The 23,155-nt window shown below is 46.8% G+C and overlaps 1 protein-coding gene and 1 long non-coding RNA gene across 5 annotated transcripts in view; one reads left to right on the forward strand and one right to left on the reverse strand.

The window, feature by feature from the left end:
• The window catches only part of TVP23A (trans-golgi network vesicle protein 23 homolog A), a 55,957-nt gene that overhangs the window by 7,478 nt on the left and 25,324 nt on the right, over window positions 1-23,155 (forward strand). The window lies entirely within an intron of this gene.
• On the reverse strand, window positions 10,849-15,620 carry LOC129462531 (uncharacterized). The gene is made up of 3 exons (XR_008650877.2): window positions 15,309-15,620; window positions 12,219-12,444; window positions 10,849-11,571 (listed from the first exon to the last, which is right to left on the reverse strand). It is a non-coding gene; the product is annotated as an uncharacterized lncRNA (long non-coding RNA).

A 23,155-nucleotide genomic window follows, 5' to 3' on the forward strand; every position in this document is an offset into this window, starting at 1 on the left:
ATTCAGTTTTGGTTTTGATACATTCACAAGGTTGTACATCCATCACTACTGTGTAGTTCCAGAAGTTTTTCACTGCGCCAAATGGGAACCCTGTACCCATTAAACAGTCCCTACCCATTTTCCCCTTCCCCAAGCCGCTGGGAACCACTAATCTACTTTCTGTTCCTATGAATTTGCCTATTCCGGACATTTCATGTAAATGAAATCTGGGTTAGTCAGGGATCTCCAAAGAAACAAAACCAATAGGATATCTATAAGTATGTAGAAAGAGATTTATTATGAGGGATTCATTCATGCAATTATGGAGGCTGAGAAGTCCCACGATCTGCCATCCACAAGCAGCAGGCCCAGGAATGCTGGTGGCGTAAAACCCATCCTAGCCTGAAGGCCTGGGAACCAGGGGAGCCTACAGTGTCTAGTCTGAATCTGAAAGCCCAAGAACAGAGGGGCCGACATGTAAATCCTAGTCTGACTCCAAAGGCCCCAAAACCAGGAGGTATGATGTCTGAGAGGAGATGAGGACAGCTATCCCAGCTCAAGTAGGGAGAGGAAATTCCCTCTTCCTTTCTTTGTTGTCGTATTCAGGCCCTCAAAGGTTTGGATAATGCCCATCCAGATTGGAAAGGGAGGGTCTTCTTTTTTCTTTTCTTTTCTTTTTTTTTTTTTTTTTTTTTCGAGACAGGGTCTTGCTCTGTCACCCATGCTGGAATACCATGGTGTGATCTCAACTCACTGCAGCCTCCACCTCCTGGGCTCAACTGATCCTCCTGCCTCAGCCTCCTGAGTAGCTGGGACTACAGGCATGCACCACCACGCCTGGCTAATTTTTCTATTTTTTGTAGAGCCGGGGTCTCACTATGTTGCCCAGGCTGGTCTTGAGCTCCAGAGCTCAAGTGATCCTCCCACCTTGGCCTCTCAAAGTGCTGGGATTACAGCCATGAGCCACTGCATGAGGGTGGATCTTCTTTTCTCAGTCCACCAATTCAAATGCTAATTTTTTTCCCAGAAACACCTTCACAGACCCTGATGCTATCTGGGTATCCCTTAGCCCAGCCTAGGTGACACATGTTTTGTACAATATGTGGCTTTTTGTCTGGCTTCTTTCACTTAGCGTATTTTCCAGGTTCATCCCGGTTTTGGTGTTTATCATTATTTCATTCCTTTTGATGGTCAAATAATCACCCATCGTGTGGACATACCACATTCTGTTTATCCATTCATACGTTGATGGGCATTTGAGTTGTTTCTGCTTTTGTGTTGTTATGAATAGTGTTGCTATGAATGTTTATGTACATGCTTTTTTTGGGGCATACATTTTTGGTTCTTTGGGGCACATACCTAGGAGTGGAATTGCTGGGCCATATGGTAACTCTGTTTTAGCCATGCCGTGTTGCAGACCAGCTGTGAGTGAGTGTTGTGGGTTTCCAGCTGCCTTGGGATGCAGGAGGAGCCTGGGCTTTAGGTCAGACAGACCTGGATCTTGATTCTACCACTCCCTAGCCAAGTGACTCCACCTCCACAGTATAGTTCTCGGCCCAAGCAGGCAGATGCAAATAGGCTTTGATATAAAACTATGTTTCCTCAGCTTTATAGGAAGGCAGAGGTAGGGCATTTTCAGCTCATTGGGAGATCTCGCCCCTGCACCCACATAGCTCCGTTTGCTCTACCACTGCAAGAATTGTGTCTGGCTGCCACAGGTGAGAGCCAAAGCACTATGGATTACCTTGAATCATAGAAGCCGTAGCCTCCGTTTCCCACCAACTTTTTCTATGACTCTGTTTACCCAGACCCAAGGCCTGCTGGCCAACTCAGTCCCTCCAGTGCAGGGGCAGTGGGTGGCAGATACAACAGTCCTTGTGGAGCCTCTGTGCTACGGGAGGCCAGGGTCATTCCCAGGCAGGCCCCCATCAGCCCAGGCCTGATGTTAACCCTTGACTCACAGTGACCTTGAACAGTGACCATGGCACCTTCGGGGTCCCTAGTTTTCTCTTCTGTAAAATGGGGATGATGTTGGCTATATTATAATGTTGTAAAAAGATGATTAAATGAGGTGAACAATGTGTTTAGGGGACCTGGCAGGGCTCCTGATGCCCCTTGTGGGCTTCATAAGTGGCACCTGTTATTCTGATCACGAGTGTGACTTCCACATCCTGGGCTGTAAAGAGGCATGTTCTCAGCTCACCCCATCACACTGGCATTCCCCCTGGAGTTGGAAACTGTCTTCCTATGGAAAGTTATTTTATGCTTTCAAGGCACTGTTTTCACGGAATTCCTCTGAACCCAAAGGTCATGGGCTCTCATGAATTTCCACCCAAAGCAGGAGAGTCTCTTCCTGCCACAGACAGATTTCTTAGATCTAATTTTGGTCTCAGTTGTCAGAGCTGGTTTTGTTTGTGGGGTTTGGCCAGTGTTTCTTTTCCTTTTGGGGAGTTGTGGGGGGATAAGGTCTTGCTCTGTTGCCCAGGCTGGAGTGCAGTGCTGTAATCATGGCTCACTGCAGCCTCAACCTCCTGAGCTTAAGCAATCCTCCCTTCTCAGCCTCCTCAGTAGCTGGGAATACAAGCATGCACTACTGCACCCTGCTAATTTTATTTTTATTTTTTGTAGAGACAGAGTCTCAAAACTCCTAGCCTCAAGTGATCCTCCTGCCTTGGCCTCCCAAAGTGCTGGGATTAAAGGTATGAGCCACTGCACCCAGCCTGATTAGTATTTCTTGGTTGGTCCTTGTTCAGCCTAGCGAATGTCATATTGAGAAGATCATTGTCCTGTGGTCTCACACACTACAGGAAGTCACGTGTTAGTGGGCCCAGGTCTTCAGGCAAACATGTGAAGTAAAAATCACCCCTGAAAATCCTTAACTAGCCAATCAAGTAACTTTTGTCTTTCAAGAAGTCTTTAGCAATCACTTTATCTGCCATTGGATACAAAAGCAGTCCTGAACATGAGCCCCACTTGAAATTGTTGGCTGCTGTTTGGGGGGAACTTAGGTTGAATGAAAGATAACAATAGCAAACACTTCCCCAGCACTTACTATATGCAAGCACTATTCCGGGTTTTTTATTTAGCATAATTCGTTTCATCTACATTACAAACCTAGGCACTATTATTTTCTCAGAGTCAAGATTAAAAAGACTGAGGCTAACAGAGGAGTCGAGTGACTTGCTCAATGTCACACACCTATTCACTTCAAGGAAGGGATTTGAGCCTGACACAGTGGCATGCACCTGTAGTCCCAGTTACTAGGGAGGCTGAGGTGGGAGGATGGCTTCAGTCCAGGAGTTCGAGTCCAGCCTGGACAACATAGCAAGCACCCACCTCTAAAAAGAAAAAAGGAGGAGATTTGAACCCTTGGAATCGGGCTCTAGACTCCATATCTTCCATTACATTGTGCACAGATACTCACAGGGCGAGACACTCAGCATGAGCTTTGCTGTGAGAACAGCAGATTCAGGGCTTCCATCTTAGGCTTACCCTGGGGAGTACTTTATATTTTCCTCCTGTAAATGCTAATGCAGAATTGACCCCACTCTTTAGAGCAGCTTTGCAGCCTTGGCACTATGGATATTTGAGGCAGATCATTCTATATGGTGGAGGCTGTCATATGTATCATAGGATGCTGGGCAGCACCCCGGCCCCCAACCACTACATGACAGTAGCTTCCAACCCCTCAGCTGTGACAACGAAAAATGTCTCCTGACGTGGCCAAGTGTCCCCTCGCAGCCAGATTGCCCCTGGTTGAGATCTCTGATTTAGATTATCCCCTCTCTGTCTGGGGTTTGGATTTGGATAAGTGAAATTTGTATTTGAGGGAACTCAAAGCACCTCTTAACACTTCTGTGTGTGACATTGACCCAAGAGAAGCCGGAGGTGTGGGGGGCAAGGAAGGAGAGGGCACAGGTGACAGTACTGATGATGCCTTGGTGGGCACTTATCCTCTAAAATCAACATTAGCACATCTCTAATTGGTACCCACGCACAGACATGCACACACTTCATGCTCCCCCACACTAAGGAGAAGACTTTTAGTTTTTCTTTGTTGATTTTCCAGGAGTTCTGCTCACCTTAGTGAGTGAGGACCCCTTATCGAGACCTCTGTCCCCTGAGCTTTTGGGGAACAAAGTTATATTGTCACCAGCTCTCTAAAATCTATTTTGAAATTATAGAAATATGACACATAAGCAGGTCCCATCAAGAGCTGATTGTTTAATTTTAAGGAAGGTCCATGATTACCAAGGAAAATAACCCACAGAATCAGGGAACTAGACAAATTTCAGTTCTCTTTGATTAGGGCACGGAATTACATATTTTGAAATTAACTCCTTACATCTAAGGCAGCTTAACTTCCTCTTATTTGTATTTCTTGTTCACATGAAATTATTACATAAGCTGTGCCCACAATAAAATCACTGAAGGGCCAGGTGTGGTGGCTCCTGTCTGTAATCCATGCACTTTGGAAGGCTGAGATGGGTGGGTTGCCTGAGCTCAGGAGGTTGAGACCAGCCTGGGCAACATGGTGAAACCCTGTCTCTACTAAAATACAAAAAATCAGCTGGACGTGGTGGCAGCTGTAATCCCAGCTATTCAGGAGGTTGAGGCACGAGAATTGCTTGAACCTAGGAGGTGGAGGTTGCAGTGAGCTGAGAATGTGCCACTGCACTCCAGCCTGGGCAACAAAACGAAACTCTGTCTCAAAAAAGTAAAATAAAATAAAGTAAAATCACTGAGGGGTGATTTCTGCTGATCTGTGACCCACGTAAGCTGGGAAGGTATTTGGGAGAGGACATTGGCCAGGTTCTTTGATGTTTTATCTTGGACAGCAGCTTGACTGCATGGACCTGGAGTATTTAGTTCTTTTATTTTTTTATTTTTGAGACAATCTTGCTCTGTCATCCAGGCTGGAGTACAGTGGCACAACCTCAGCGCACTGCAACCTTAGCCTCCCAGGTTCAAGTGATTCCCTGCGTCAGTCTCCTGAGTAGCTGGGATTACAGGCATGTATCACCATGCCTGGCTGCATTTTGTATTTTTAGTAGAGACAGGGATTCACTGTGTTGGCCAGGCTGGTCTCGAACTCCTGACCTCAAGCGATCCACCCGCCTCAGCCTCCCAAAGTGCTGGGGATTAAGGGCGTGAGCCACCGCATCTGGCCAAATATTTAATCAGTCATTTATTTCAAGGTTGGCACTTTTGCCATTTGGGGCCAGGTTATTCTCTGTTCTGTGCATCATAGGATGTTTTGCAGCATCCCTGGCCTTATCCTGTAGGTGCCAGTAGCAGCCCCCATTGTGACAACCAAAATGTCTCCAGACATTGCTGGGGGACAGTCCAGATCGCCCACCTCTTTGAGAACCACTGGCTTATTCTTTTGCTCATTCGTTTATTCATTAAACTAACAAACATTTTATAGCACCTTTGTGTGCCAAGCACAGTTCTAGGGGCCACAGAGAAAACCAGATAGGCTTGGTCCCTGCCTTCCTGGAGCTGACATTTTACTTAGGGAGAAGACAATAAACATATAAGCAATGATCGAAACAAAGTAACTTGAGAGAGTAAAGTGGAATGTGATAAAAAAGCGTCCAGGGGCCTTTCTTCAGCCCTGAGGAGTCCTCTTCACGTGGAGCCCAGCCTCGGGGGTTCCATGGCCCCCTGCTAACCCTTCACTCATGACAGGAGCAAGCTGGCTTCCGAGAGGACTCCGAGACAGCCACAAATCATGTTCATGGATTCCCTGCGTTAAAATACAGATGTATCTCTCCCCCGGACTTTAAGATACTTTAGAATAAAAATTGCAAAGTGACAGCCAACTGACTCCAAGCCTCAGCTGTGCTCTTGTCGGCCAGGGAGATATTTTACATTAATTTGAATTTAAAATTTAAAATTAGAAAAGATCACATTAGGCCGGGTGCAGTGGCTCACACCTGTAATCCCAGCACTTTGGGGGGCTGAGGTGGGCAGATCACTTGAGGTTAGGAGTTCAAGACCAGCCTAGCCAACATGGTGAAACCCCGTCTCTACTAAAAATACAAAAACTAGTCAGGCGTGGTGGCGCACACCTGTAATCCCCACTACTCGGGAGGCTGAGGCACGAGAATCGCTTGAACCCAGCAGGTTGCAGTGAGCCAAGATCACACCACTGCACTCCAGCCTGGACGACAGAGTGAGACTCTGTCTAAAAAAAAGAAAGAAAAAGAAAAGATTACATTAAAAATCTGGATTGCCCAGAATAGATGAACACACTGAGACAGAGGCAGATTGGTGGCTGCCAGGATCTGGGAGGAGCGGGGAGAATGGGGAGAAACTGCCCAAGAGGTATTGGGTTTTGCTTTGGAGTGATGGAAATGTTTGGGACAACAGTATGAATTGTTCCCTTCATGCCACTGGAGTGTATACTTTAAAATGGTTAATTTTGTGGGATGTGAATTTCACTTCACTAAATTGGTTTTTAAAAATATGATTGCTAGCTTTTTTGTTTGTTTGTTTTAAAGACAGTGTCTAAGCTCTCTGGCCCAGGCTGGAGTGCAGTGGCATGATCATAGCCCTCAGCAGCCTCGAGCTGCTCAAGCGATCCTCCCCACTCAGCCTCCTGAGTAGCTGGGACTGCAGGCATGTACCACCACACCGGCTAATTTTTTTGTTCTTTATAGAGATAGGGTCTCTCTAGTTGCCTGGGCTGGTCTCAGACTCCTGGCCTCAGGCGATCCTCTTGCCTTGGCCTCCCAAGGTGCTGGGATTCCAGGCATGAGCTACTGTGCCCGGCCTGCTGGCTTCTTTTGGAAATCTGTTAGAGCCAGAAGAATGGACTGGAGTTGCCGGGAGTTGCCTGTGGGTGAGCTGCGGCCCTCACCCACTCAGTTGACTTATTTCCCAGCCTTGCCTGGCCCTATGAGCACCTGAGGTTGCAGCCCCTGACCCCAGCCCTGAAAACAGTGGTGAGAAAATATCCCAACGAAAGCAGTTTCCAGAGGCCCAAGAGGCCTTGAGCTGGAATTCCTCCCTGATGCTGCGGTTGTCTCCCTAAACCTCTTGAAGCCACCTCCGGGGGCCTGAGGGGCCTGTGTGGATAGGCCAGCCCCAGGGTCAGGCTGTGCATATGGACATCTGAGACCATCCAAGGCCACTCACCCACAACCCTGTGTTCCTGGTCAGCCCCTGGCGTTTGTATACGCTGCTCTCTTGCTTCCTAAATTTGTCCTTAGATCTTTAAAACAAAATTTAAAATAAATTTTTAAATTGAGATAGATTTCATATATCATAAATTCAAAATTCACCCCTTTAAAGTATTTAATTCATTGGTTTTTAGTATATTTACAAGGTTGTACACTCATCACCACTGTCTAATCTCCAAACGTTTTCATTACCCCCAAAAACCCCATGTCCTGTAGATCCTAATCTACATCACTGCTAAGCAGTGTTCTGTAAACGAGGCATCTCTCCTTAGCCCCCACAACCCCAATGTCTACCCAGGCCTGATGGTCGGCTGTTGTGTCCACCTCTTGGGTCCCTGTGTTGGTTAAAATGTCGATAAAGAGCCGAGAGCCTCATGGATACCCTGCCGGGACAAGCTCCCACAACTAAAGGGTCAGAACCCCGAACACCAGGACCAGCTGATAGGACCCTGCACCACTGGCCATTCTCGTTGGACAGTGGTCGTCCCATATCAGTTGTTGAATATTTTGATTGTGACTCTGTTTACCCATTAATGACACTGTGCACACTGGGTTGAAACCACTCCTCAGCTCCTTTCCCTCCCTGCTAGAGATGAGTAACATCTGGGAGGGCAGGATTTTGTCCAGCCTGTTCACTGCCTTCTGACCTGGCCCTCCACCTGGTAGATGGGAGGTTCTCCACACATGTGTTGTCGTTGCTCTAAGCTCAATTTATTAAACTCAGTGTTTCTTAAGCAGTGTTGAAAATCAATTAAAAACGTTTATGTGTTGATCAAAAACTTAATTCTATATCCTTGGGCAATTTAAATGACATTTCAAATTTAGCATTCGTGATTATGTGGAGCACCAAATAAACATGCAACCTAAAATACACACAGCAATGACAAAACTTACTGTTTACAGAGTGGTGGGGATTTTTTAGTGGTTAATGAAACCCCAAATGAAATAAATATGTAAAATACAGCAGCAAGATATGTTGAATTGGAAAATAATATTTTGAATTAGTGTCCTTAAAATAACTTAAAAAAACTTTTTACTTTGAAATAATATCAGACTTACGGGAAGGTAGCAAGAATAGTACAAAGAACTGATGTGTACATTTTACCAAGATTCACTAATTGGACGAGTGCACTGGCTCACACCTGTAACCCCAGCAATTTGGGAGGCCGAGGTGAGAGGATGGCTTGAGCTCAGGAGTTGGAGACCAGCCTGGCCAACATGGCGAAACCTCATCTCTACTAAAAATACAAAAATTAGCCTGGCATGATGGCACATGCTTGTAATCCCAGCTACCCTGGAGGCTGAGGCAGGAGGATCACTTGAACCCAGGAGGCAGAGGTTGCAGTGAGCCAAGATTGTACCACTGCATTCCAGCCTGGGTGACAGAATGAGACTCTGACACACACACACACACACACACACACACACACACGTACGTATCATATAAACTCATGGATGCAGACATATTGTTACTCAAATTGTCCCATTGTTGACCAGTAGGAGCCTCTTCCAGTTGGCTTCTGAGTCTTCCTAATTGTGTGTGTGTGTGTGTGTGTGTGTGTGTATTTGTTCTCTAAAGTGTTTGAGAGTAACACATCATGCCTGCTTACCCCTGAATACTTCAATGTGCACTTTTTAAATTTATTTTTTTATTTTTTGTAGAAACAAGGTCTCGCTATGTTGCCCCAGAGCTCCTGGGCTCAAGCGATCCTCCTGCCTTGGCCTCTCCGAGTGCTGGGATTACAGGCCTAAGCCACTGTGTCCAGCCATCAATGTGTACTGTAAGAAAAGGACATTCTCTTATGTAAGCAGAGTGTGATTATGGAAGCTAAGAGACTATATAATGTATAGTTCGTATTCCATTGTCCTTTAGAGTAATTTTTTCTCTCAGTTCGAGATTCAATCCAGAGGCTGGGCAGTGGCTCATGCCTGTAATCTTTTGGGAGGCCAAGGTGGGAGGATCGCCTGAGGTCAGGAGTTTGAGACCGGTCTGGGAAACATGGTGAAACCCTGTCTCTACTAAAATACAAAAATTATCCAGGCATGGTGGCATGTGCCTCTAATCCCAGCTACTCAGGAGGCTGAGGGATGAGAATCGCTTGAACCCAGGAGGTGAAGGTTGCAGTGAGCTGAGATAACACCACTGCACTCCAGCCTGGGCGACAGAGCGAGACTCAGAAAAAAAAAAAAAAAAGACTCAATCCAGGATCTCCAATGCATTTAGTTATTCTGGAACTATTCCAAGCCTTTCTTTCTTTCTCATGACATGGACATTTTTGGAGAGTAAAAGGGCAGCAATTTTGAGGAATACACCTTAATTTGGGTCTGTCTGATGTTTCTCCTGATTACATCCAGGTTATGTTTCTTGGCAGAGATATTTCAGAAATGATGTTGCATCCTAAAAGGACATTTTCTTTTTTTGAGCTCTGTCACTACTAAAGATGGCCCAGAAATCGCAGTTTTCTTTTTTTTTTTTTTTTTTTTTTGGTCATCCACCACCTCTTACCTACAATCCCAGGCCCCAGATTTTGGTCTTTCATTCTCTTTGCCATTCAAAGAAGCCAGGACTCCTTAGAAAGGAGCTGATTCTAAGTCTTGAGGCAGAAACCAGTCAGACTGGATCTGGGACATCCTCTTGTTGACAAAAAGCAGGAATACTGTTTTTTTTTTTTTTTTTTTTTTTGAGACGGAGTCTCGCTCTGTCACCCAGGCTGGAGTGCAGTGGCGCAATCTCGGCTCACTGCAAGCTCCGCCTCCCGGGTTCATGCCATTCTCCTGCCTCAGCCTCTCCAAGTAGCTGGGACTACAGGCGCCCGCCACCACGCCCGGCTAATTTTTTTTGTATTTTTAGTAGAGACGGGGTTTCACCGTGGTCTCGATCTCCTGACCTCGTGATCCGCCCGCCTCGGCCTCCCAAAGTGCTGGGATTACAAGCGTGAGCCACCGCGCCCGGCCTGTTTTTTTAACAAAGTATATTTTTTGAGACAGGGTCTTGCTCTGTTGCCCAGGCTGGAGTACAGTGGCGCAATCTTGGCTCACTGCATCCTCCGCCTTCCAGGCTCAAGCGATCCTCCCACCTCAGCCTCCCAAATAGCTGAGACCACAGGTGCATATCACCATGCCTGGCTAATTTTTTAAAAAATTATTTTTAGTAGAGATGGGGTTTCGCCATGTTGCCCAGGCTGGTCTTGAACTCCTGAGCTCAAGCGATCCACCCACCTCAGTCTCCCAAAGTGCTGGGATTACAGGTGTGAGCCACCTGTGATTTTTGCCTGGCCAAAAATACTTTTTAAAAAGTTATAGGCTGTTCAAAAAGAATAAATAAACTAAAGAGCCTCCCACAGGCCAGGTTGCAGTAGTGATTCAGTATTTGCTGAAGGGGTTAATATGACCACTCAATTCTCCCATTAAATAACCACTGAGTTAGGGTTTACCACTGATGGCCTTAGTTTCTAGAATGCCGTACATATTAGGGTACATTGGTTTGGTTATAGCTTTTAAGAAGTAGAGGTGGGAAATAAACACCATATTAAATATTTGCAACCTTTAGTAGACACACCCTGGCTCCAGAAATATTAAAATGGTCAAAAATAAAAATGCAAGGGAAGACAAGATTCTCTCTCCATTTTGCAGACGAGGAAACTGAAGCTCCCCAGAGCCAGGTAACAGATACAAGTGAGTATTTGCTGCCTTCAGATCTTGTCCAGTTTCTAGCAGAATCTAGAAGCTCTTCAGAAGAAAAAGCGCAAGGCCAGGCACAGTGGCTGACACCTATAATCCCAACACTTTGGGAGGCCAAGGCGGGCTTGGCCCAGGAGTTTGAGACTACCCTGGACAATACAGCAAGACCCTGTTTCTAAAAAAAAAAAAATGTTTTTAGTTAAAGAAAAGAAAATGAAAAGCATGTAGCTGGGGGAATACTACTTTTTACTTCCAGTGCCAAAAAAACAAACAAAAAAAAGAACCCCATGAAGGGTGAAAACAGAAACAAGAATAAAGGCTCCATAACTTCTGCAGTCTCTGTGAGCCACTCCCTCTTTTCATGCCATCTGGCTTGCTGGTTTCTGCTCCAGACTTCTGGAAAGTCAGTCTTGGGCCTCTCTGCTCTTTACTGTCCATCAGTTAATAACTCCGAATCCCCTGTTTTAAAAAGGTAAATGTGAGTACAGCTGTCCTCATGATCTCATCCACTCACCCCCAGCTCTCCTCAAGCCTGGGACGCCTCATTTCACCATCTGGTCCTAAGAGGAACCTCACTCTCCTTGTCTTTCCTGCCCCTTGAAACCACCTAACACAACAACATGCCTTATGCAGAGTTAAACTTCTTCAACAGGCCGGGCGCGGTGACTCACATCTGTAATTCCAGTGCTTTGGGAGGCAGAGGTGGGAGGATCAGGAGGATCACCTGAGGTCAGGAGTTTGAGACCAGCCTGACCAACATGGCCAAACCTTGTCTCTACTAAAAATACAAAAATTAGGCAGGCGTGGTAGTAGGCACCTGTAATCCCAGCTACTTGGGAGGCTGAGGCAGGAGAATCGTTTGAACCTGGGAGGTGGAGGTTGCGGTGAGCCAAGATCCCGCCACTACATTCCAGCCTGGGCGACAGAGTGAGACTCTGTCTCAAACAAACAAAAACAAAAAGAACTTCTTCAACATTAGAGCCTGTAGCAGGGAGCTTTTTTTTTTTTTTTTTTTGAGATGGAGTCTCGCTCTGTCGCCCAGGCTGGAGCACAGTGGCGTGATCTCCACTTACTGCAAGCTCCGCCTCCCAGGTTCAAGCCATTCTCCTGCCTCAGCCTCCCGAATAGCTGGGACTATGGGCGTCCGCCACCACGCCCGGCTAATTTTTTGTATTTTCAGTAGAGACGGGGTTTCACCATCTTAGCCAGGATGGTCTCGATCTCCTGACCTCATGATCCACCCATCTCAGCCTCCCAAAGTGCTGGGATTACAGGCGTGAGCCACCGCGCCCAGCAGCAGGGTGCTTTTGATGCATGACAGATCTCCCCCAACTTAGCAGCTACAGATAACAAACATTTATTATCCCACACCTGAAGTTCAGAAATTGGAGCAGCTCAGCCGGTGGTTCTGGCTCAGGGTCTCCAGAGGTTGTAGTCAAGAGGTTGCCCAGGGCTGCAGTCATCTGAAGGCTTGACTGGGGCAGGAGAAGCTGTGTCCAAGATGGTGTCCTCCCATGGCTGTTGGCTGGAGGCCTCAGTTCCTTGCCATGTGGGCCCCTCAACATAGTGCTGCTCCCAACATGGCAGCTGGCTTGCCCTAGGGAGAATGAGGGAGAGAATGATCAAGACAGAAACAGAAGCGGCCGGGTGCCGTGGCTCACACCTGTAATCCCAGAACTTTGGAAGGCTGAGGCAGGTGGATCACGAGGTTAGGAGATCGAGACCATCCTGGCCAACACGGTGAAACCCCATCTCTACTAAAAATACAAAAATTAGCTGGGCATGGTGGTGTGTGCCTGTAATCTCAGCTACTTGGGAGGCGGAGGCAGGAGAATCGCTTGAACCCGGGAGGTGGAGGTTGCAGTGAGCCAAGATCGCACCATTGCACTCCAGCCTGGTGACAGAGTGAGACTCCGTCTCTAAAAAACAAAAACAAAAACAACAAAAACAAAAACAAAACAGAAGCTGCCATGTCATTGATAACCTAATCTCAAAAGTGACATACAATCACTTCTGATATATTCTCTTGGCCACTCTGATGACCAGGACCCCTGCTTCATTGTGAGACGTGACTACACAAGGGTATGAGCACCAGGCAGTCAGGATCACCGGTGGCCATCTCAGAGGCTGGCTACCGCAGGTCCCATCCCAAAGAAGGAACAAACGCATGGGTATCTACTGTGTCCACTGTGCTCCAGGCCTTGATGTTAGGTAGATGTGATTATCTCCATTTTGCAGGTGAGGAAATAGGCCCAGAAAGGTTGACTTACTTGCTCAAGGTCACACAAGTAAATGGCAGAACTGTACTTTGAAAGGAAATAGTCTGCTTCCCTAATTACTTAGAAAAAGAAAAAAAAAAGGCCGGGCGCGGTGGCTCACACCTGTAATCCCAGTACTATGGGAGGCCAAGGCAGGCAGATCACAAGGTCAGGAGATCGAGACCATCCTGGCTAAGACGGTGAAACCCCATCTCTACTAAAAAAATACATATATAAAAAATTAGCCGGGTGTAGTTGCAGGTGCCTGTAGTCCCTACTACTCGGGAGGCTGAGGCAGGGGAATTGCTTGAACCCGGGAGGCAGAGCTTGCAGTGAGCTGAGATGGTACCACTGCATTCCAGCCTGGGCAACAGAGCAAGACTCTGTCTCAAAAAAAAAAAAAAAAAAAAAAAGATTTACTTTAGAGAATTCCAAACATACAAAACAGAATAATACAGTGAATCCCATGTCCCTATCCCCCTGATTCAGTGATACCCAATTCATGACCAATCATTTTGCATTTCTATCCCAGCTTTTCCCCTTCCCCAGATCATTTTGAAGCAAACCACAGAGATCACATCACATCACTTCAAATATACGAATTTTGATATCCGTAAGAGACAAGAATGATTTTTTGTTTTTGAGACAGTGTCTCGCTCTGTCATCAAGGTTGGAGTTCAGTGGCATGATCTTAGCTCACTGCAACCTCCGCCACCCAGGTTCAATCCTCAGTCTCTCAAGTAGTTGAGATTACAAGTGTGCACTACCTCACCTGGCTAATTTTTGACAAAAATCCTTTTTTTTTTTTTTTTTGAGATGAAGTTTCTCTCTTGTTGCCCAGGCTGTAGTGCAATGGCGTGATCTCGGCTCACCACAACCCCTGCCTCCCAGGTTCAAGCAATTCTCCTGTCTCAGCCTCCCGAGTAGCTGGGATCACAGGCATGTGCCACCATGCCCGGCTATTCTTTTATTTTTATTTTTTATGTTTTCATTTTTATTAGAGATGAGGTTTCTCCATGTTGGTAAGGCTGGTCTCGAACTACCGACCTCAGGTGATCCACCCGTCTTGGCCTCCCAATGTGCTGGGATTACAGGCCATGAGCCACTGCTCCCGGCCAAGAATCATTTTTAAAAATAAAACTATAATAGAATTTTCTGAACTTTCAATCTTTTTTTTTTTTTTTTTTTTTTCCCACAGGATCTTGTTCTGTCACCCAGGCTGGAGTGCAGTGGCATGATCAGGGCTCATTACAGCCTCGACCTGCCCGCTCAAGTGAGCCTGCCACTTCAGCCTCCTGAGTAGCTGAGACCACAAGTGCATGCCACCACGCCTGGCTAATTGTTTGATTTTTTTGTAGAGATGAGCTCTCACTATGTTGCCCAGGCTGGTCTCGAATTCTTGGGCTCAAGTCACCTTCCTGCGTCAGCCTCCCAAGGTTTATGAGCCACCGTGCCCAGACTCCAGTTTTCTAAACTTTAAAATAATTGACAATACCCAAATGGAATGAAATATCTAGCCAGTGTCCCTATCCTTGATTGTCTCATAACTTTATTTTTTTATAGCTTATTTGAGTCGTAATTGAAATAACATCCACACATCACAATATTGCAGTTCGTTGCTCTATAAAATCCCTTTTATGGGCCGGTCGCGGTGGCTCACGCCTGTAATCCCAGCACTTTGGGAGTCCGAGGCGGGCTGATCACAAGGTCAGGAGATCAAGACCATCCCGGCCAACACGGTGAAACCCTGTCTCTACTAAAAATACAAAAAAAAAAATTAGCCAGGCATGGTCGTGGGCGCCTGTAGTCCCGGCTACTCGGGAGGCTGAGGCAGGAGAACGGTGTGAACCCAGGAGGCAGAGCTTGCATTGAGCCGAGACCATGCCACTGCCCTCCAGCCTGGGCAACAGTGCCAGACTCCATCTCAAAAAATAAAATAAAATCCCTTTTACTACGTAGGCTTCCCACCCTCTCCTCTCTCTTGCTCTCTCTTTCTTATCTTTTAAATTGTTCTTTTTTTGAGACAGGGTCTTGCTCTGTTGCCCAGGCTGGAGTGCAAGTGGCGTGATCACATCTCACTGCAGCCTTGAACTCCTGGGCTCCAGTGATCCTCTCACCTCAGCCTCCCAAGTGGCACACACCACGACGCCTGGCTACTTTTTATATTATTATTATTATTGTTATTGTAGAGATGAGGTTTCACCATGTTGCCCAGGTTGGTCTCAAACTCCTGGGCTCAAGCGATCCTCTTGCCTCAGCCTCCGTAAGTGCTGAGATTACAGGCATGAGCCACCGTGCCCAGCCCATCTTTTACATTTTTTAAATTTTTTTGCTTTGCAGGCGAATTGTTTTTCTGTGAGGCTTGCTGGTTGCATCCTGTTGCATCCTTTAATATTTTCCTTGGTTCTCTGTATTTCTTGTAAATGAGTAGTGAGAGGTACAGTCCTGATGTGATTCAGATCTGAGTGTTTTCGGCATGTGGTCTTCAAAGGAGGGGGTGTGTTCTTCCATCAGGAAGCTCCCGGCACCTGGCGGTCTCTCAGAAACCCTTGGTGCTCAGTCCTCCATCCTTGAATTCTTCAGGGATTGGGACAGGGCAGTGGTGTTCTGAGCTGAAGTGATCCAGAAGGAGAAACTCCCCTCATCGAATGTGTGGTTCTTGCACGGTACACTTTGTAGAGAACAGGCATAATGCGTGCTTGAAACTTGTCATTCGTGACTCGATTTTCAAAGTAATGAGTTAGGTCCCCTGCGTCTTCCATGAGATGAGCAATGAGGGTTTTTCTTAAGTATCAGATAGGCCGGGCACAGTGGCTTACACCTGTAATCCCAGCACTTGAGGAGGCCAAGGCAGGCAGATCACCTGAGGTCAGGAGTTCAAGACCAGCCTGGCCAACAAGGTGAAACCCCCATCTCTTCCAAAAATGCAAAAATTAGCCAGTCGTGGTGGTGCATGCCTGTAATCCCAGCTACTGGGGAGGCTGAGGGTTAGCCAAGATCGTGCCACTGCACTCCAGTCTGGGCAAAAGGGCGAGACTCTGTCTTAAAAAAAATGAAGTATCGTATAAACTCATAGATGCAGACATATTGTTATTGCTACTCAAATTTTCCCACTGTTGGCCAGTGGGAGCCTCTTCCAGTTAGCTTTCACCATGTTGCCCAGGTTGGTCTCAAACTCTTGGGCTCAAGTGACTTTCTTAACCTGACTCTCATGGCGTCTGGCAGCTTCCTTGCTATCTGGGATGTTCCAATGTCCCTGCCCCACTGTGTGCATCTCTCCATCTGTACCTGGAATCTGCCATTTCTCCAGGGAGCCCGGGCTCCTGAGTGGAGACTGGAGTTCAGAGGCCACTGTCTCGGGTCGCCTGTCTTATTAGCTCTCTGTGGTTAAGCCTGCTAATCTGAGGGTTCCAGGGGCAGCCTGGAAACCCTGGGCTGAGAGTGAGTGGAGACCTAGGACCTCCTGTTGATTCTGCCACTCAGAGCAGCTGCTAGCCCACAGGATGTTATCCTGAAAACTAGGACAGGTGGCCCCCTCTCAGACAGACACAGACCCCCACCAGGTACATAGCTGGGGAGTGGAGCACGGACAGATTTCAGTACTTGCCTCCCACCCCCATCTCAGCCAAGCACCCTCACCCTGCACCACCTGCATACATAACTGCTTCTTTACTCCCACTCCGGGAAGCTCATGTCACCTCTCTGAGCACCAGTGTCCTCATCTGTAAAACAGCACAGTGTCCTCTTCCTACCTCACTTATTTTCTTTGGGCTCATTTGACCTAAGGCAGATGTTATAGGTTGAGCTGGGTCTTCCCAAAAAGATATGTTTACATCCTAACTCCCTCAAAAATTGAACCTTACTTGGAACTAGGGTCTTTGCAGGTGTAATTAGTTAACATGAGGTCATACTGGAGTAGGGCAGGCCCCTAATCCAGTATGACTGGGATCTTTATAAGGACATGTGAGGATAGAGACACAGGGAGAGGGAGAGATTGGAATGATGTGGCTACAAGCCAAGCAATGCCAAGAATTGCCACTGTTATGGTTTGAGTATTTGTCCCCTGTAAAATGCATGTTGAAATTTGATTGCCATTCTAACACTATTAAGAGCTGGGACCTGTAAGTGATGATTCGGCCGTGAGGGCTGTGCCTCATGAGTGGGTTTCATACCTTTATAAAGGGGCTGGTGGGAGTGAGTCCTGTCTCAGGGCTCTTCTGCCCTTCTGTCATGTGAGGACAGTGTTCCTTCCCTCCTGGGGGTGCAGCATTCAATGCATCATCTTGGGAGCAGAGACCGGACCCTCACCAGATATCAAGTGTGCTAGCACCTTGATCTTGGACTTCCCAGCCTCCAGAACTGTGAAAAATACTTTTTTTTTTTTTTTGGTGAGACAGGGTCTCACTCTGTCACCCAGGCTGGAATGCAGTGGTGTGATCACAGCTCACTGAAGCCACAATCTCCTGGGCCCAATCAGTCCTCCCACCTCAGCCTCCTACATAGGTTGGACCATAGGTGTGTGCCACCATGCCCAGCTAGGTTTATTTTTTTTATTTTGTAGAGACAGGGTCTCCCTATATTTCCCAAGCTGGTCTCAAACTCCTGAGCTGAAGTGATCCTCCCACCTTGGCCTCCCGAAGTGCTGGGATTACAGACGTGAGCCACCATACCTAGCCAAAAGATAAATTTCTATTGTTTGTAAATTACTTGGTCGATGATATTCTGTTACAGCAGCACAAAATAGGCCAAGTCAGAAATTGGTACCAGAGAAGTGGAATGTTGCTATAACAAGTATCTGAAAATGTGGCAGAGATTAGAATGATGCCACTACAAGCCAAGCAGTGCCCAGAGGTGGAGGGTGAAGGGTGAGAATCCGCACACAGGGCCCAGCCTGAGCCTGGCATCCAGAGACACCCCCCCAACTTGTCCCTGGGGCTCACACTTTCATTTTGATGCTGAGCATACCCAGACTCTAAAGTTGATATGTCTCTGTATTTTTTTATTTTTATTTTTTTGAGACAGAGTCTTGCTGTGTCGCCCAGGCTGGAGTGCAGTGGTGCGATCTTGGCTCACTATAACCTCCAAGTCATTCTCCTGCCTCAGCCTCCCGAGTAGATATGATTACAGGTGCGTGCCACGACACCCGGCTAATTTTTGTATTTTGAGTAGAGACAGGGTTTCGCTATGTTGCCCAGGTTGGTCTTTAACTCCCAGCCTCAAGTGATCCACCCACCTCGGCCTCCCAGAGTGCTGGGATTACAGGCAGGAGCCACCATACCCTGCTGGGTATGTCTCTTTAAAAAGAAATAAAGAACAGAAACAAGAGGAAAAAACTGTGGCAACCAGAGGGAAGTTTGTTCTTTTATTCACTTCTACACATGAACCTCTATTGTGCTGACCTTTGAATGGAAACTGAGCACTTGGCAATCAGCCTCTGCTCAGACATCCCAACAGTCCCAAACTCTGATCTCCGGGCTCAGATGTCGGGAGAGTAAGAGGATGTGCTGTCTTTTGAATTAAGAAGCCCGTTTCAGAAGGATGATGGAGCTAACATTGCATCTAGGTCACTCTGGAAAAGAAAAATCAGATCAGCCCAGATGGTTCGTCCCCTGGGTTAGTGCAGGCCCCACAGCGTTCCTGAAGGGTTTATAGAGACCTTTGCTTTTTTAGGCTTGGGTTTCTTAAGTCCTTTCTGCTTTGTTGCTGAAACTGAGTTCATCTGGAAAATGGAAGAGAGGAGAGCACCTCAATTGTCCCACACAGAAGAATCACTTGGGAGTCTTGTTAAAGTGCAGATTCTAGCCCAGGAGGCCAGGGGGTGGGGTTGTGGGTCCTGCGTTTCGTAACTCCCAGGAGGTATGGTGGAACCAGTGGATGGAGAAGTGGCTAAGAATGTACTTCTTCCTGGGCAAACATCATCTTAGCTGCCTCCCCTGACCCCTGGGGATCCCTTGCCCAGCATCTTCTTGGTGGCATGCCACTGCTAGTGAAGCAGTGTTGTCTGTGGTAAATACCTAGGGTTCATTGTCTCATGCCAAGAAGATTAGGACATGGACACACATAAGGAATGAGTTTAGAAGCAGAGGTTTAATGGGCAAAAAAAAAGAGAAAGGAGAACAGCTTTCTTCCTAGTGAGAGAGAAGGGCTTCCGAAGGGAAAATCCGGTGGGCGGTGGACCACAGCAGATTTTATAGGCAGGTTTGAGGAGGTGGTGTCTGATTTACATAGGGCACACAGATTGGTTGGATCAGGTGTGATGTTTACATAGCACTCAGGGAAGGCTGGCCACCCCACTCTAATCTTATTACACAAATGGGCTTTCGACTTGGCCCGTGCCATGTGGTTTGCTTCTTACTGCACACATGGCTGGCAAAGAGAAGGGAAGATGCTCACACCTGTAATCCCAGCACTTTGGGAGGCCAAGGTGGTCAGATCATGAGGTCAGGAGATTGAGACCATCCTGGCTAACACGGTGAAACCCTGTCTCTACTAAAAATACAAATAAAAAAAAAGTTAGCCAGGCATGGTGGCACGTGCCTGTAGTCCCAGCTACTCAGGAGGCTGAGGCAGGAGAATCGCTTGAACCCAGGAGGCGGAGGTTGCAGTGAGCCGAGATTGTGCCACTGCATTCCAGCCTGGGCAACAGAGCAAGACTGTCTCAAAAAAAAAAAAAAAAGAGAAGGGAAGATGGAGCCTCTATGTTGGACATGCCTGGTCCCAGGTAGCCTTTTCCTATTGGCACAACTGCTGGCATTCACCCTGGAAGCTTCCAGCTTGCTTGTCTATGTCTGCAGCTGGATTTTACAGGCTGCTCTTTGTTAGAAAAGAAAATAATTTCGGGGCTGATTTTCATTAAAAGGAAAACCTTACTTGGTACTCCTGTACCCTATTTGCCTAAGTAATTTCTTCTGAACTCCTACATCAGTAGCAGAGAAGCCACCTGAGTGTAAGTGGGTGTCAGGGCCAAAGAAAGAAATAGCAACACCCTACTTATTTTTAACAATGGGGAAAAACATTCGTCTGACAAAGGATGTCCAAAAAGAGCATTACTGGTCATGGTTTTTTTCTCTTTCTTCCGTTCTCAAAAATGTTGACTATTAATGAGTCAAGCAATAAGTAGAGTGATAGGAACCACAGCCGCTGGAGGACTGTCTCTGATCTGGCATGGTAGGTTTTTATCTCCCAGAAGACAGTAAACCAAAAATAAAAGTCTAAGCCCCCCAGCCAACTGAATGGACCCCTCCTCTTGGCCAAGGGCATTCCAAAGTTAACCTGAAGAACTAGATCAGGCCATGATGGGAAGAAGTGGGGGTCAGACATGACTCGTTCTACCCTCCTCCTGTTGGAATCCAGGCACAGCTGACCAGCATTAACATTAACACAGGGACCTTAAGACTGGACAAACAGATTGTTTGTAGCAATAACATCCCAACAGCACAGATAGCAGGCCCTGAAAGAAATTTAAGTATTTTACCCCAAAATACATTTGAGGACTAAACTAATTTTTTTCCTATCTTGCCCAAATTCCTATCTAAGGGGTATGGGGATTCATGGCCTACAAACCATAAATTTTCATCTGATGGGTTTTATTTAACCCTATGTAATCATGACTTACTTTCCAACCTGATTCTAGGGTAACATTACATGACAAAGAAGAAAATCAAAATATTTTACCCCACGATGGCCAGGCGTGGTGGCTCACACCTGTAATCCCAGCACTTTGGGAGGCCGAGGCGGGCGGATCACGAGGTCAAGAGATCGAAACCATCCTGGCTAACACGGTGAAACCCCGTCTCTACTAAAAAATACAAAAAATTAGCCGGGCGTGGTGGCGGGCGCCTGTAGTCCCAGCTACTCTGGAGACTGGGGCAGGAGAATGGCGTGAACCTGGAAGACGGAGGTTGCAGTGAGCTGAGATCACACCACTGCACTCCAGCCTGGGCAACAGTGCGAGACTCTGTCTCAAAAAAAAAAAAAAAAAAAAAAAAATTGTACCCCAAGACATGTTTCTTTGCCATATTTTGAAATGGTCCTGCAAAGCTGTTCTTTGTGGGGGAAAATTTACATCTGTAAAGAATCTCTATTAACATAGCTGGATTTTTTCTCCAGGTCCTCCTAATCCTAAAGAGATTAACTGAGAACCTAGCACCTTTTAAAGGTCTGAATAGGAAACATTTGTCTTCTATTGTCTCTAAGGGCTGCCACTATAAGACTTCAAAAGAACCTTGGTCTCCACAATCTTTTATCTTCATCTGAATATTCCCTTTCTATTGATCCCAGGTATTTAGACTCAACCATCAACCAGAAAATTTAAAAATTTATCTATAGCCTAGAAGGTCCCTACCAACCAGCCCCCTCCTCCTGCCCCTCTTTGAGTTGTCCCGCCTTTCTGAAACAAGCGAATGTACCGTTGTACTTTTTTTTGAGACAGAGTCTCACTCTGTCACCCAGGCTGGAATGCAGTGGCACAATCTTAGTTCACTGCAACCTCTACCTCTTGGGTTCAAGCCTTTTGCCTCAGCCTCCCAAGTAGCTGGGATTATAGGCATCTGCCACCACGCCCGGCTTTTTTTTTGTTTTTTTGTATTTTTAGTAGAGATGGGGGTTTCACCATGTTGACCAGGCTGGTCTTGAACTCCTGATCTCAGGTGATCCACCAGCCTCAGCCTCCCAAAGTGCTGGGATTACAGGTGTGAATCACCACACCCAGCCCCAATGTATATCTTGAATGTATTTGATTGATGTCTCATATCTCCCAAAAATATATAAAACCGGGCTGTACCCCATCACCTTGGGCACATGTTCTCAGGATCTCCTGAAGGCTATGTCAGGGGCTGTGGTCACTCATATTTGGCTCAGAATAAATCTCATCAAATATTTTACAGAGTTTGACTCTTTTCGTCAACACATTTTTTGAATGTATTTTGAAAGAGCCCTACAGAGCTGTGGGGAAAATCTGCAGTCTGTTGAGAACCCCCTTCCCTTTCCAGGTGCTTCCCCTGATCCAGGAGAGAATTCGCTAAGAGCAGCGCCTTTTTAAAGCTGGTAAAAAACATTTGCCATCTGTTCTCTCTGAAGCTGGCTACCGGGAGGCATCATCTGTGATATAAAAACCTTGCTCTTGTCCAGGCGCGGTGGCTCACGCCTGTAATCCCAGCACTTTGGGAGGCTGAGGCAGGTGGATCACGAGGTCAGGAGTTCAAGACCTGTTGGGAAAAAGGTTTTGTGGGGTGCCTGCATAAACTGGCCGTAAAAATATGGGACAATAAGTTGTGGAAAGCCACAAGAGGCCGCTGAGGAGGAAAGCGTCCTAATTGCCATCAAGTTCCCATGCTCAGAGCGAGACCTGCTCTCTTATCTGCAAACACTGTGTTCAAGGAGAAAGACACTCCTTTGAAGCATTGGAATGTGGACAGACGTGCAGGCTCCTAGTTAAGCCCACTCCCACTAGCTACTCTCCGCTAAGTTAAAAATACGCTGTTTGAGCACAAAGGAGATTCGTTTAAACCGCTACTGCTACAGTATGACATACTGTCTCCCTTTCCCCGTTTCACCCCTGAACATCTGCTTCTCAGATCTAAGTGACTGTACTCAATAAATAGTGTGGAGACCAGAACTCTGAGCCCTTTGTAGCCTCTGATTTGCTCTGGCCCCCTGGCTCCCACCTTTATGAACTCTTAACCTGTCTCTTCTCATTCCTTTGTCACCGCTGGACTTTGGGTACCCTACAGGTGGTGTTGAGGCTGGTCCCCAACAGAGACCAGCCTGACCAACATGATGAAACCCTGTCTCTACTAAAAATACAAACAATTAGCTGGGTGTGGTGGCAGGCGCCTGTAGTCCCAGCTGCTCAGGAGGCTGAGGCAGGACAATTCGCTTGAATCCGGGAGGTGGAGGTTGTAGTGAGCCGAGATCACACCACTGCACTCCAACCTGGGTGACAGAGCGAGACTCCATCTCAAAAAAAAACAAAAAAAACCTTGCTCACAACTCCTTATCTTAACCCAGACACTCCTTTCTCTTGATTCCAGGTCTTTAGATAATAACCAA

This window comes from Symphalangus syndactylus, chromosome 14 (assembly GCF_028878055.3).
Source record: "Symphalangus syndactylus isolate Jambi chromosome 14, NHGRI_mSymSyn1-v2.1_pri, whole genome shotgun sequence".
In the NCBI taxonomy this organism is placed as follows: Eukaryota; Metazoa; Chordata; class Mammalia; order Primates; family Hylobatidae; genus Symphalangus; species Symphalangus syndactylus.